The sequence below is a fragment of the Saccopteryx bilineata genome, chromosome 11 (assembly GCF_036850765.1).
Source record: "Saccopteryx bilineata isolate mSacBil1 chromosome 11, mSacBil1_pri_phased_curated, whole genome shotgun sequence".
NCBI classification, from domain to species: domain Eukaryota; kingdom Metazoa; phylum Chordata; class Mammalia; order Chiroptera; family Emballonuridae; genus Saccopteryx; species Saccopteryx bilineata.
The window spans coordinates 19,890,084-19,904,698 of NC_089500.1; the positions used below are offsets into that span (position 1 = coordinate 19,890,084).

The 14,615-nt window shown below is 44.8% G+C and overlaps 1 non-coding gene across 1 annotated transcript; it reads right to left on the bottom strand.

Moving 5' to 3' along the window:
- Positions 1-14,231: 14,231 nt before the first annotated feature.
- On the bottom strand, positions 14,232-14,307 carry TRNAG-ACC (transfer RNA glycine (anticodon ACC)). Its single transcript has one exon. It is a non-coding gene; the product is annotated as a tRNA-Gly (tRNA).
- Between the last annotated feature and the right edge of the window lie 308 nt (positions 14,308-14,615).

A 14,615-nucleotide genomic window follows, 5' to 3' on the forward strand; every position in this document is an offset into this window, starting at 1 on the left:
ATGGGTATGCAACATAACTAAATGACAAGATAACCTGGAAATGTTTTCTTTGAATGTATGTACCCTGATTTATTGATGTCACCCCATTAAAATAAAAATTTATTTATATATATAAAAAAAAAAAAGAAATAAAGATGGCCAATTATGAAAAAAAAAAAGTCTTTACAGGTGCTATAATTGTGCAACTGAAAACGTTAGGACTCTAGTTCTTTTTCCTTTTAAAAAACCTACTAAAATTAATAGAATGTGGTAAGGTAGCTATAAATAGTAGAAAGAATAAATAAAACCAAAAGCTAGTTCTCTAAGGGAAAAAGAACAATAAAATAGGTAAATTCCTCAAAAGTTTGATTAAGGGAAAAAAAGAAAAGAAAAAATAAATAGTATCAATGAAAAGAGTAATATAAGCATAGACTTGAGACAGTCTAAAAATTATCAAAGAAAATCAACTGTAATTCTCTAGTAAGACATTTAAAATTAGTTGTTCTTCTCTTTTATTATCAGACACTGTTCTTATTTTCATGAAGTGCATAGTCTAGTAGGAAGACACATATTAAATAAAATCATGTGCCACATAATGACATTTAGTTCAAGGCAGACCACATATACAATGGTAATCCCACAAGATTATAATGGACCTGAAAAATTCCTACCCCTTAGAGATATCATAGCTGTCATAAGGTCCTAAAACAGCCCACCTTGTGTCTGCGGTGATGCTGGTATGGACGAGCCTACTGTGCTGCACATCGTAAATGGTAGCACATACAATTATGTACAGTACATATACCTGATCATGTAATACGTGACTAAATTACTGATTTATGCATTCACTGTACTATATCTCTTATCATTGTTTTAGAGTGTACTCTTTTTAATTATAAAAAAATAATTGTTGCCCTGGCCGGTTGGCTCAGCGGTAGAGCGTCGGCCTAGCGTGCGGAGGACCCGGGTTCGATTCCCGGCCAGGGCACACAGGAGAAGCGCCCATTTGCTTCTCCACCCCTCCGCCGCGCTTTCCTCTCTGTCTCTCTCGTCCCCTCCCACAGCCAAGGCTCCATTGGAGCAAAGATGGCCCGGGCGCTGGGGATGGCTCTGTGACCTCTGCCCCAGGCGCTAGAGTGGCTCTGGTCGCAACATGGCGACGCCCAGGATGGGCAGAGCATCGCCCCCTGGTGGGCAGAGCTTCGCCCCTGGTGGGCGTGCCGGGTGAATCCGGTCGGGCGCATGCGGGAGTCTGTCTGACTGTCTCTCCCTGTTTCCAGCTTCAGAAAAATGAAAAGAAAAATAATAATAATAATAATAATTGTTACAACAGCAGCAGCCTCTACATCTCACATTCACAGCATCTCTTGATAGCATTGTTTTCTCTTGTGTTTGATTTAACCTTGTGTTGTTTTGGGCAGTAACCTGATGTCCAGGCTTGTAGCCTAGGAGCAAAAGGCTATAATATCACATAGCCTAGATGCATAGTAGGGTAAACCACCTGGGTTTGTGTACACACACTCTGTGATGTTCGCACAACAACAACATCACTTAATGGCTCATTTCTCAGAATGTATCCTTGTCATTAGAGCAGTGCATGGCTGCACATGCTTACACAAATCATTGATTTTCCTTGTATGAAAGGTCTAACTGCCAGACCTAATCTCATTTGTGGAGAATAGCAGAAGGGGTGGTGGGAAAGGCTTCATTTTTGGGAAGCAAAAATTCAGTTGCATGTGGAACGGCAAAAGAGAGGCTCAAGCAGGGCAAACGGTGTGAAAAAAAAGGCCAAGGAAAAGGGGGAGCGTTTGGAAGTGTCACAGGCTAGAGGGAAGGGTGGGCGTAAGAAAGCAGTCAGAGAGAGAGAGTGGCCCATGGCAAGAATTTCAGCCTTATTCCTGTGTCATGAGAAGTCCTTTTGACATTTTAAACAGGGAAAAGTTGAGCCCCTACCGTGTAATTTTTCTGAAAGGTCTGCAAAAATTGTAACCATGCAGCAAGACAGCATTTTCCACAAATTCGGTGATACTGGCCGCCAGCACTGCTCTCTCCCTGTGACCCTGCGAGCACTTTCTGTCTTAGAGGTTTCGTGGAAATTCTGCAGCACTTCCAAGGCGAATCAATCCAGGTATTAGGTATCGAGAGTGGTTTGGCCAGATCTTAACTCTCACTTGATTCCCACAAACAGAGCCAACCTCTCAGCCTGCTAACTTCCCAGAAGTTTTCTTGGCTGCTTCGGACCATCCAGCATTCTCTTTTTTCAACCTGTGATAAGACCTAACTGAAATTCTAACTACATGTTCCCTGCTCTGTCCTCACCTCACCCAGTCCTATGTTTTTCAAACTGTAGGGCATAAACCACTGTAGGCTGTGAAATCAATTTAGCAGACCTCGCCAACATTTTGAAACACTTAAATGGAATAAAATAGAAAATACCAAAGTTCCTTGTGTGTGGTAGGAGTATCACTTGATTACTTTTTATTACAGACACATATGTACATTTGTGTAGAGATTAGGATGTGTGCGTGCACATGCAACATAGATCATTAAATGGTTTTCTGAATTACATGTCATGATCAAAAGAAGTTTGAGCTTCACAATTCCATTTCCTCCCATCCCTTGCTCTGGGTAGAAACTCAAACTTACAGAGATCTAACTCTTCTGCCTTAACTCATTGAATTTCTCTAAGGCATTTTTATTTATCTCCTAACATGCGAAAATATCCTCTCATACAAACAACCCACTTATTAGAATATATTTGAATTTTTCTCCTAATCATGGAGCTTTCCTGACAGTGGTTTATACTTACAAAGGTGACCCATGGTTTGATGAGTTGTTTACACCTATCAGCACTGTCACAGCCCAGGGCAGTCTGCACCAGGATATCCCACAGTAGCATATTGATTATTTTGAATTAAAACCACTTGAGCCTGACCAAGTGTTGGCACAGTGGACAGAACATCGACATGGGATGCTGAGGACCCAGGTTCAAAACCCTGAAGTCGCCAGCTTCAGCACAGGGTTGCTGGCTTGAGCATGGGATCATAGTCATGACTCCGTGGTCAGTGGCTTGAGCAAGGGGTCACTCGCTCTGCTGTAGCCCCCTCCCTTATCTAGGCACATATGAGAAAGCAATCAATGAACAACTAAGGTGCAGCAATGAACAAATGATGCTTCTCATTTCTCTCTCTTCTTGTCTGGCTGTCCCTTTCTCTCACACACACACAAAAAATTAATAATAATGAAACCACTTGAATGTAAGAAATAGAAGCAGCAAATATAGACAGTTCTTTCAAGAAGTTTTGCCTGTGTACAGATCAAAAGCCTTTAAATGTTGCTGAGTTTTGACCTAGATCTTTCTCTTCTGGAAATTTCCCAAAGGAAATAATAATTAGAGATACAAAGATTTAGGCACAAAGATGATAATTGCAGCTTAGCTATAAGAGATGTTGGTAACAATGTAAGTACCAGACAACAGAGAAATTGTTAAATAAATTTTTATATGTCTTCATGATGGACTACCATTCTTGCCAATAAGCATGATATCTTGAAAGAATTTTATCATGGCGTGCAATAATAGTCATAATGGGCCAAATAAAAATAATCAGACTATAAAAATATGATTTATAAATTTGTTATGTACAACATATTATTCCTATGCAAAGAAAAAGGCAGGAATGAAAATCAAAAATATCTGGCCCTGGCCGGTTGGCTCAGCAGTAGAGCGTCGGCCTGGCGTGCAGGAGTCCCGGGTTTGATTCCTGGCCAGGGCACACAGGAGAGGTGCCCATCTGCTTCTCCACCCCTCCCCCTCTCCTTCCTCTCTGTCTCTCTCTTCTCTTCCCGCAGCCGAGGCTCCATTAGAGCAAAGATGGCCCAGGCGCTGGGGATGGCTCTGTGGCCTCTGCCTCAGGCGCTGGGGATGGCTCTGTGGCCTCTGCCTCAGGCGCTAGAATGGCTCTGGATGCAACAGAGCAACGCCGCAGAGGGGCAGAACATCGCCCCCTGGTGGGCATGCCAGGTGGATCCCGGTCGGGCGCATGCGGGAGTCTATCTGACTGCTTCCGGTTTCCAGCTTCGGAAAAATGAAAAAAAAAAAATCAAAAGTTACAAGAGAACCTCTTAAATTTTCGTTTGCCTCTGGCCTGACCCGGTGGTGGTGCAGTGAATAGAGCATGGGACTGGGACGCAGAGGACCTAGGTTCAAAATCTCAATGTTGCTGGTTTCAGCACAGCTCATCCAGCTTGAGCGCAAGCTCACTGGCTTGAGCATAGGGTCACTGACTTGAGCATGGGATCATAGACAGGACCCCATGGACACTGGCTTGAGCCCAAGGTCGCTGACTTGAGCAAGAAGTCACTCATTCTGCTGGTAGCCCCCTGGTTAAGGCACATATGAGAAAGCAATCAATGAACAACTAAGAGGCCACAACAAAGAATTGATTCTTCTCATCTCTCTCCCTTCCTGTCTGTCTGTCCCTGTCAGTCCCTCTGTCTCTCTCACTGTCTGTCACAAAAATAAAAAAAATTTTGTTTTCCTGTTTCTTTTTCATTTTTTAAAAATATTTTATTTATTCATTTTAGAGAGAAAAGTGAGAGAGAGAGAAAGAGAGAAGGGGGAGGAGCAGCAAGCATCAACTCCCATATTTGCCTTGACCAGGCAAACCCGAAGTTTCAAGACAGAGACCTCGGCATTCCAGGTCAACACTTTATCCACTGCGCCACCACAGGTCAGGCTCCATGTTTCAAAATTAGCATTTATTATTTTCATAATGAGGAACCTTTATTTTTAAAAAAAACAGTGAAATGTGCTCTGAAGGAAAAGAAATAGAGTAGTGACTGGGAGTTGGCCCTAGAAAGACATACCTGAGAACCGGATGTCTAGACAGCCTATCTTGTTTCCCTTAGTCCAGCAGCCAGGAACCTCGGCAACAGGTTTGATGTTTAGTCACAAGAGTATTATTTTCTTTTCTTTACATATTTGGTTTATCCCCTTTCTTGAGTCCAGCTTCTTCATCTGCAAAGATAAGAAGAGACACGTTGAATAATTTAGCCCAGTGGGAAGTGTCAAAGCCTCCCACCAAGGTCCAAAACCCTTTTGGCCAAAAGACACAAATAAGAGAGAGCAAATATAAGACTCAGATCAGAGACTTTTATGTGAACTGCAAACAATATTTAGCAGATGGGCTATTAATCCCCATCTACTCAGACCACATTGTATGATATCAGATTGGGAAGAAGAGAGGTAAGACCCTCTTACTAATGGTACCCAGGTGACTGCTCTCGTTACATCTGTGGCAGCATCATGACAGCCCAACTAAGGAGGACCGTTGTGAATTTATAAGCCTTAGAAGAACAGGTCTGAGGGACAGCCTCTTGGAAAACCCAAAGTTGCCCCTTCCCTTTGATACCCTTCACTCTCAGAAGGGTTCTTCTGTTCCAGGTGACACCTCTATCCATCATGAGACTGAGGAAGACCTCCAGGGAGTCCATGTCACAATAAAGACATAATCTAGACCCAGCAGAGCACGTATTTCATTCTAGTCTTTTATGGTTCATGGCCGCGGTATATGCTTTTGTTCAAGGAGCTTTAAGTTTCTCAGAAGAAATAAATTGCCTTCTGAGTTGGTTTCCGTACTGTCCAACAGAGCGTTCTGCAAAGACAGAACTTACTGTCCAACACAGGAGCCATTAGCCACAAGCAGCAATTGAACACTTGAAATGTGGCCATTGTGACTGAAAATCCGAACTTCCTATTTTACTTCGTTTTAACTCATCTAGCTTTAAAATTATAAAGAACCCATGTAGCTAGTTCCCATACTGGACAGTATAGGTCTAGTCCTTACAAACCCTAAAGCAGTCCCTGCAAATCCCAATGTTAATCATATTACAGCAACATACATCCACCTCCCCTGAATTAATTCCAGCACTCTTTAAGGCAAGCAGATGCTATCTCATCAGCAAAATTAAGCATTTCTTATGGGCCCAGATGAGGTTGACTCTTTCTTTTGACTCCCAAACAGCGCCTAGCACAATTAGTCGTGCCATATTTAACCATTATCACTTATTAAGGTAGATAGTGTAAAGGGAAATATTTGATCCCTGTTGGATCTTCCTGTCTTCATCTTCTTCACCCTACCGACTGTGTCTGCTCAGCAGTTCTACTCTCCTGTCCTCTACTCATAGCACGTGGACATTGCTAGTCTGGAAGAAGCTAATGACAATAGTTAGCTTAGAAAATCTCCGTGGCATTTGAGCTTATCCGGGCCCCATTCTCCCCTCCCTGCATCAGAGCAGTCTTGAAGGTGGAGCCTGCAGTGCTGGTGTGGGTTCCTGGTGCTGGAGGAAATAGAGCAGACCTTGTGTTCAGACAGTTGTGCTTGTTTGGTTTGACCTATCTGGTGGCTTCCCAAACTGACACAAAGAGCTTGCTTTCACCTTGCTTCACTGCTTAGAACGCTCCCAGAGCAGAAAGATAGCTATGGGGGGGGGGGGGATTTTTCAGAAACATTTAAAGGCAAATGTATTAGCCACTGCTGCCAGAGCAAGGGGTCATAGGTGAGATACGCAGTGCACAGACCAAAAAGCTTGTGAGGAAGCTTATGCTTCTGGAATAAGGCATTTGAAAAGCTCCCACATATTCCTGGGAATCTAGAAGACACCACCACCACCACACACACACACCCAGGGCAGAACATATGCGTGGAAAAGACCCGAGAAGGCTCTAAGCTTCCCCCTCTGGCTGCACAAGCAGGAAGTGATGACTAATGCAGAGCTTTAAACTGCCCAGCTGAGTGTCGAAGGCGTGCTGCACACACGTGCCATCTGCAAAGAGTTGACAAACTGTATGGTTTTGGTTCCAGGCATTTCAGGAAATTTTTGTTGAATTACTAGCTGACTATTAAGTTAATCAAACAGACACTTAATTGGGCACAATGACAAAGAATGCAGATTATTTTAAGTTAGTCTAAAACAGTCACTAAACAAAGAAACAGTAACTACCAGCATCAACAACAAACCCTGGGGAGGGAAGAGTGTCTGACTCCAGAGTGGGCGCATTATAACATTCTGAGTGTCTGGTTTTCAACAAAAGAAAATTATGAAGCATGCAAATAAGCACGGGGGCAGAGGAAACAGGGAGTGACTGCTTAATGGGTACAGGGTTTCCTTTAGGGGTGAGGAAATGTTCTGGAATTAGATAATGGTGATGGTTGCCCAACATTGCATACATAGTGGAAACACTGCATTGTATACTTTTAAATGGTTAGTATGGTGAATATTATCTTCTGTGAATTCCACCTAAAAAAAAAAAAGACTCGCTATAAAATGGATATTTAAGCAGTATGCTGGGGCTTTGCTTCGATACAGTTTTAAAATGTCATTTTGCAACTTTTCTCAGTCATTTCTCTTTTGCCTTTAGACACCTACCTCAGAAATTCCAGGTCACCAAGTTCATTATATGAGCTGGTCTGTAATTGGAGAACTGTTTCTGGGTGGCGTTTACCATGGGTCCTGATAGCAGGTTCAGATTGTCACATGAAGCATATGTTTTTTTTTTTCAATATCCCCCAAACATTTCCAAAGCACAACCCTGATTTCTTCCCATACTGCCTCCCTCCACCATCAAAAGGGCATTTCCCCCGGCCATTTTGACAGCTCCCTTCCACCATATCCTATTAATCCCATATCCAGATATTAACCTCCTACCTAGCTTTCAAATCCATTCACTTCTCTTCCTCATCACTGCCACCACCTTTGTGCAACATGCCACCATTGCTCATTTGTACTATTGCAAGAGATTCCCAACTGATCTCACTCACCACGTGCTCCCTTGACCATGTTCGGTCTATTTTCCATACTCAACCATTTGCATTTTTTAAATGCAAATTTAACTATTTTACTCTCCCATGTAGTTCCTTTAATTGGCTTCACCTTGTTCTTAGAGTAAATCCTCGAGTGTTGAAATGGTCTGCAAGGCCCTGTCTGACCTGGCTCCTCTCCAGCCTCCCTACTGACTCATGACACTCCTGTCACGGAAGCTTTGCACATGAAAGAGCTTTCTCTGTTTTTCTCTGCCTCAGGGCAGTCCTATACATGCTCATCTCTTTATAGAATGTTCTATGCCCTCTCGTCTCTGAACTCACCCAGTCAGTCCTACTTGTTTTCAGAGCTTGGAGGAAATGTCATTTCCTGGAGGAAGTCTTCCTGGCCCTCCCTGGCTAAGTTCCCCTGTGTGGGCTTAGTGACCAGGGCTCTCTCTTATGCACACCTTCCTCTTATAGTTTCTATGATCAATTGGCCAATGTTTGACTCCCCCATTAAAAGGTGAGGTCCAGCCTGACCTGTGGTGGCACAGTGGATAAAGTGTTGACCTGGAATGCTGAGGTTGCCGGTTCGAAACCCTGTACTTGTCTGGTCAAGGCACATATGGGAGTTGATGCTTCCTGCTCCTCTCCCCTCCTCACTCTCTCCTCTCTAAAATGAATAAAAAAAGAAAATGAGGTCCATGAGGACAGGTACTGTCTGGTTCAGTGCCAATCACAGTGCCATGTGCGCTGCTGGGCGGTTAATGCATATTTGTGGGCTTAAGGTTATGGAATGCAGTTAGGTCTCACAGATAGCACCTTACTACTCGTTTGGCATCTTAGTAAGGATGAGTTGACAACCTGTCAGAGAAAGAATGCAGCCCAGGTGCACTTTGAGCTCTATGTTCCTTATCTTAGCAGCAGGGTGGGGCGATGGGAGTGGGGGGAGTACATTGCCAAGGAGCCTGCTCTGAGCCAGCCAGTGCCTTCAGCCTCCCAGAAGAACTATGTGTGAGCAGTCCTTCAGCCCGTTTCAGTGTCCAGTGCCACACCCCGCAGTCCCAAACAGTGGACTGTAGGAAGTGAATTATTCATTCTGGCTCAACTTGAACTTCCAGACTGTTCAATCAATTCAGTGTCTTTTCTCTAAACTCTCACATGCTCCAAATGGCCAACCCCTTGCAGGGGGTTAGAGAAAGTTCTGGTTCTGGAATTCTCCCTGTTTCTCTCTTACCACCTTTCCCACAGCCTCTGAGCCATTTTTAATTGCTTTGTTCCTTCCATGGTCTCTACCTGTCCCAGTTCACCTCAGAGCCCCATGCCTTCTTGTGGTAGGTTGCCAGTTGTCAATGTTCAATCATTCAGCTTCATGCAATTTCAGCGCTCAGTGGGGTCCAGCAGTGGGGATGAAAGAGGGGACAGACCCTCATAGTGATCTGACCTCAGGGAGAGAGATGGGTAAACAGATTGTTCATCCTGCCAACATTAAGTCCCTGTCAACTTATTTTCTGGACATTGTAATGCTAAAGAAAACATGTTTTCTACTCTGCCTCTAGTCCATTACCAAAGACCTTCTCTGTTATTTTAGCTTCAGGGTATGCCAGGCAGGATTCCCCAAAGGTGAGACAGAACACCCATAGAGATGGGGGGGCTGTCATAGGAGATAGAGGGAGGTCAAGACAAGGTTCATCAATCTCACAGACTTTCTGAAAGTCTAACATTATTCTGTATTTCTTGCAGAAAACAGGCATCAAAGAGGGACACTGCAAAGCTATTTCTGTAAACTGTCTGAAACTAAGAACGATGTGCTGGGAATGACATTGAGCAAATAGACTCCTAACACCTTCCATGGGCTTCAGCTTTCTCCATCAGACTGCAAACCCCAGACTGCAGGGCCAAACAAACCAGGGCAGGGCCGGGTGGTCAGTAATGAGTGAAAAGTACATCTGAAAAGGGATGAGTTGTTCCAAATGCCTGAGCCTCCCAGCCAACGTAGGCTGTATCCTGGGGTAATGAGAGGACCCATGTACAGATGCATCAACCCAGACCATAACTTCAGAGGACCTTGGAGAAGGGGAAAGGTGCCTGAACACTAGAAACAGGCTGAGTCTGATGTCAGTTCAGATGATTAAGGTCATGTTTGTGGGCACTGGATGTAAAGAAAGAAATAATCCTAGGATGTGCATGGAAACTCCAACCCCACTTCCTTCTGGGATTCTTAGATGGGAAACAGGATTCCACAGCAGGTAGTGCATCTGGGTTTCTGCAAAGCATGGGACACTATGAACACCTAAGAGCATCCATGCAAAAACATCTGCACCAGCAACACCTGAAGACAGATGTCTCTGGAGACATAGCTTGGGGCTCTTGCTTTACCCCGCTCCTGTCCTCAAACTATCACCGTTAAATTTAGTTGTCCTTGCCCTGAGCCCACATTAGTTTGTATTTCCCAAAGGGAAAAATTTAACATTAAACAATGGTAAATATAAGGTCCTGTACTTTGGTCTAAAAAATCAGCTGTTGGCCCTGGCCGGTTGGCTCAGCGGTAGAGCGTCGGCCTGGCGTGCAGGAGTCCCAGGTTTTGATTCCCGGCCAGGGCACACAGGAGAAGCGCCCATCTGCTTCTCCACCCTTCCCCCTCTCCTTCCTCTCTGTCTATATCTTCCCCTCCCGCAGCCAAGGCTCCATTGGAGCAAAGATGGCCCGGGCACTGAGGATGGCTCTGTGGCCTCTGCCTCAGGTGCTAGAATGGCTCTGGATGCAACAGAGCAATGCCCCAGATGGGCAGAGCATCGCCCCCTGGTGGGCATGCCTGGTGGATCCCGGTCGGGCACATGCAGGAGTCTGTCTGACTGCCTCCCCGTTTCCAGCTTTGGAAAAATGGAAAAAAAATAAATAAAAAATCAGCTGCACATCTATAACAAGATATGGTTTAGTTAGAGTGGCATACGAATCTCTTAAGAGTTGATAATGACTTGCCTCATTCCAGAAGGACCCTCATAGCACGTGCTGCTGTTTGATGACTACCTCTGTGTTGCACAACCCATGCTCCTCCTTTGATATGAATCTATTAATTTTATCATTGGATATCAAGGGATCTGCTCCTTGATCTTAGTTCCAGTACGGACTGTTTCCCTGAAGAGCTTCAAGGTGAGTTGATTTCCTTTCTCAAGGAGAGGGCAGGGGTACCTCTGTCCTATGTGTTTGTCATCCAGTGACTGAATCAACATTGAATAGCCAAGAATTCACATCAAAGGGAACAATGGAGAGAAGTCACATCTAGAGAAGCCCTTGTATTGGTAGCATTCCTAAGAGTTTAAAAGCACTTTTCACCCATCTCACTTGATCCTCTTCTGAACACTCCCATGAGATAAGCCAGGCAGCTGTCTCCAGGTGACTGGTGGGGAATCATATAACCTGAGAGAAGCCAAGCTTCCCCTGCTTCTCAGTGTTAGAGCTGAGCCCAGAAGCCAAATTGCAACTTCAGGTTTAGCTCATGATACTCATGGAACCATAGGGCATGTATGTGTGCATAAAATAAATGGTTTAAAATCAGATAGTGTTATGAAAAAGAGTCCCCTGTGTATTTCTTTAATTCAGCAACTATTAGTTATTAATATTTAATACCTATTAACTCTGTAAAAGAACCTATTATGTGGAAATTATTGCTCCATTGTGGGGGTTGGGCAAGGGGGGTGGCAAGATACAAAATTAGGAATAATCTCAGGCCCCAAAGCCAGCACATAAATCAGGCGTTTAGCTGGTAACAATGAGGGTGTGAGCTGACGGCGGCAGAATCCACCAGTACACAGTGGAATTGGGCTGGGACAAGGATTTAGACTGAAACTACCTACTCTGTTTGATTTTGTTACAAGTTCAGAGGAAAGTGCCTGGAGGTTTTGTTGTTGTTTTAAATGGAACCATAATATTGCATTTCAGACACATGTCACAAGGCAAGGGAAGAAATCTCTGATTTCAGGGGCCTTTTCCCGGACCGCAGCTGCACAAGCAGACCGTCTGTGTCTGCCTGGTCCTCCCGGGGAGCTGAGGATCCTTCTCTCTGGTCCTTCTCTCTCTGCTTCTCGAGTTAGTTTGGGGTTTGGATCTCTTGGCTCCTTCCTCCCCTAGCACCGTCCTGGTTTGTGACCTCTTCTTCTTTCTGTCCCTGACCAAGCTTAACTCTGGGCCTTCTGAGAACACAGGTGTGCCAAGTTTGCAAAATAAAACCTCAAACTTGCCTGACCTGTGGTAGCACAGTGGGATAGAGCGTCGACCTGGAACACTGAGGTTGCCGGTTCGGGACCTTGGGCTTACCTGGTCAAGGCACATATGGGAGTTGATGCTTCCAGCTCCTCCCCCTTCTCTCTCTTTCTCCCCTCTCTCTAAAAATCAATAAATAAAATATAAAAAAAAAACCCCTCAAACTCTTCCTTTACTTTAGATCAGTGATCCTCAGAGTATGACCCCCAGGCCAGCAACACTATGGTCATCTGGGAATGAGTTAGAAATGCAAATTCTCAGGCGCTGGCCTACATCTAAATCAGAAAGTCTGGGGCTGGAGCCCAGAAGTCTGTCTAATGGGAGCCGAGTTTGCCACTCCAAAATATGCCTCTATGGCGATAGCGATTACATTCAGCTGGATATTTTTAAGAAATAAAAGACTCAAGAAAAACCTTTGACCTTCCCCCTAATTGCTTAAAAGCATTTAGCTAGAGAACTTCCTCCAGAAAGGGAGATATCATCATAGATATCTATAGTTGAATATTAGTGAGTGTGTGATAGGGAGGGACCTAGCAAGGGGAGAAATCCACCCCAACACACAGTTTTAACAAGTCCTCCAGGTAATGCTGATACATGTTCAAGTTCAAGACCCACTCATTTAGAGAATTAAAACATCAAACAGAATGACATTCTTTTCTTTGCCCATTTTCCTGACAGATCACATGCTGCCGCCTCTCGCCACTCGTCCTGCCCGCTCCTCTGGCCTCACGCTCCGTACACTGTTCACTGGATCTGATCCTGCTTGGTACTGTTTTTTCTTCCTTATCTCTGTGTTTGTTTGTCTTGGCTCTCGTGGCCAAAGCTACCTGGCTGGACACTGACACTCTGGTATAAAAACCCAATGTTCCCCCTGCTCCCAGAACATCCAGCGGGAGCACACATCACACACACACACACACACACACACACACACCTCTTTTTATTTCTATGACATCATCAGGTTACAGTGTATGCTGGGCGTTTCTGTAGCCAGGGACACACCATCTATTTCAAGACTGTTCTTGTCATACTGCAGAGTTGGGAGTCTTAACTCTGCTCTTCCTCTCACTCGTCCCCCTTTCTCCCAAGGAAGTGTTCGTCATTCTCCTGCATATGACAGCCTTGGCAGCAAGCCCATCTTCCTGTTCTGCTTAAGGCACAGATTAGTCTTGATTTTGCTGGAGGCATCATCTCAATGTATTACCTAACCACTCCTGACCGCATTTCCCAACCAAGTGTTCTAGCTACTTCTCCAACATCCCTTTTTTAAATCTAACTCACACTCTGTTAATGTTTAATTCTATCTCCTGCCTCTGCCAAAATTCAGGATATGTATTCCAAACAGATACAGATCCCATTCTCGTAATTTGAACCCTTCCTTTTTCATCAGTTCATAGCCTCTGCCTGGGCATCATTGTCAGAATGTCCTCCTCGATGGATGTTACTGGGCTCTCCCTTGCTGGTCACTCTAGTAAGCCACTGACGACTGTAGAGATGTGTGATCACCGGTGGTTAGTCTGTTCAATTTCTCTCTGTTATCTCCATCAAGGCAAATACAGTCATCTGTAGACCCAGGATACTGAGAAATGATGCTGCCCATTCTGGACAAGATGCTGTTATAAGAGCTTTGCATATGATATTTTAATAACATTAAGTAAATAATCCTTAGTAATACAGACTTTTTAAGGGGTGCCAGTTGCCTATTTTATCCACTCCAGGCACAGTATTGTGACTGTAATCAGGATCACCAAGTCTAGACAGCTCACACAACAGTCCTGACTGGTTTCTTAAACTTGACACTTGACATCAAAGACTGAGCACCATACTCTTTGAAGAACATATGTTTATGGATAGAGAGATCGATACGTGGATTTTTTTTTTCTTTTTTCTGAAGCTGGAAACGGGGAGAGACAGTCAGACAGACTCCCGCATACGCCCGACCGGGATCCACCCGGCACGCCCACCAGGGGCAACGCTCTGCCCACCAGGGGGCGACGCTCTGCCCATCCTGGGCGTCGCCATATTGCGACCAGAGCCACTCTAGCGCCTGAGGTAGAGGCCACAGAGCCATCCCCAGCACCTGGGCCATCTTTGCTCCAATGGAGCCTTGGCTGCGGGAGGGGAAGAGAGAGACAGAGAGGAAAGCGCGGCGGAGGGGTGGAGAAGCAAATGGGCGTTTCTCCTGTGTGCCCTGGCCGGGAATCGAACCCGGGTCCTCCGCACGGTAGGCCGACGCTCTACCGCTGAGCCAACCGGCCAGGGCCCGATATGTGGATTTTTATATGGCTATATGCAAAGCGCTTATGAAGGGAACCATGAGTTCTGACCCCACTGTCCAGCGCTTTCTCACAGGGACTGTAGATAAGCTTTGATCAGTGTGGCCAAGACCAGGTCTGTCTGTTGTGTCTGATGCTATGTGTGTTTACTACACCACTATATCAAAATGCCTATTTCATACGTTAGACCGAGCCCTCTATAATAAGTTTCCCGCTAAAACATGAATAAATTTCCCTTTAAGCTCAGCCTTTATCAAGTGGTTTCCACAAAGGCCGCTGCCACCAATACCTTCTG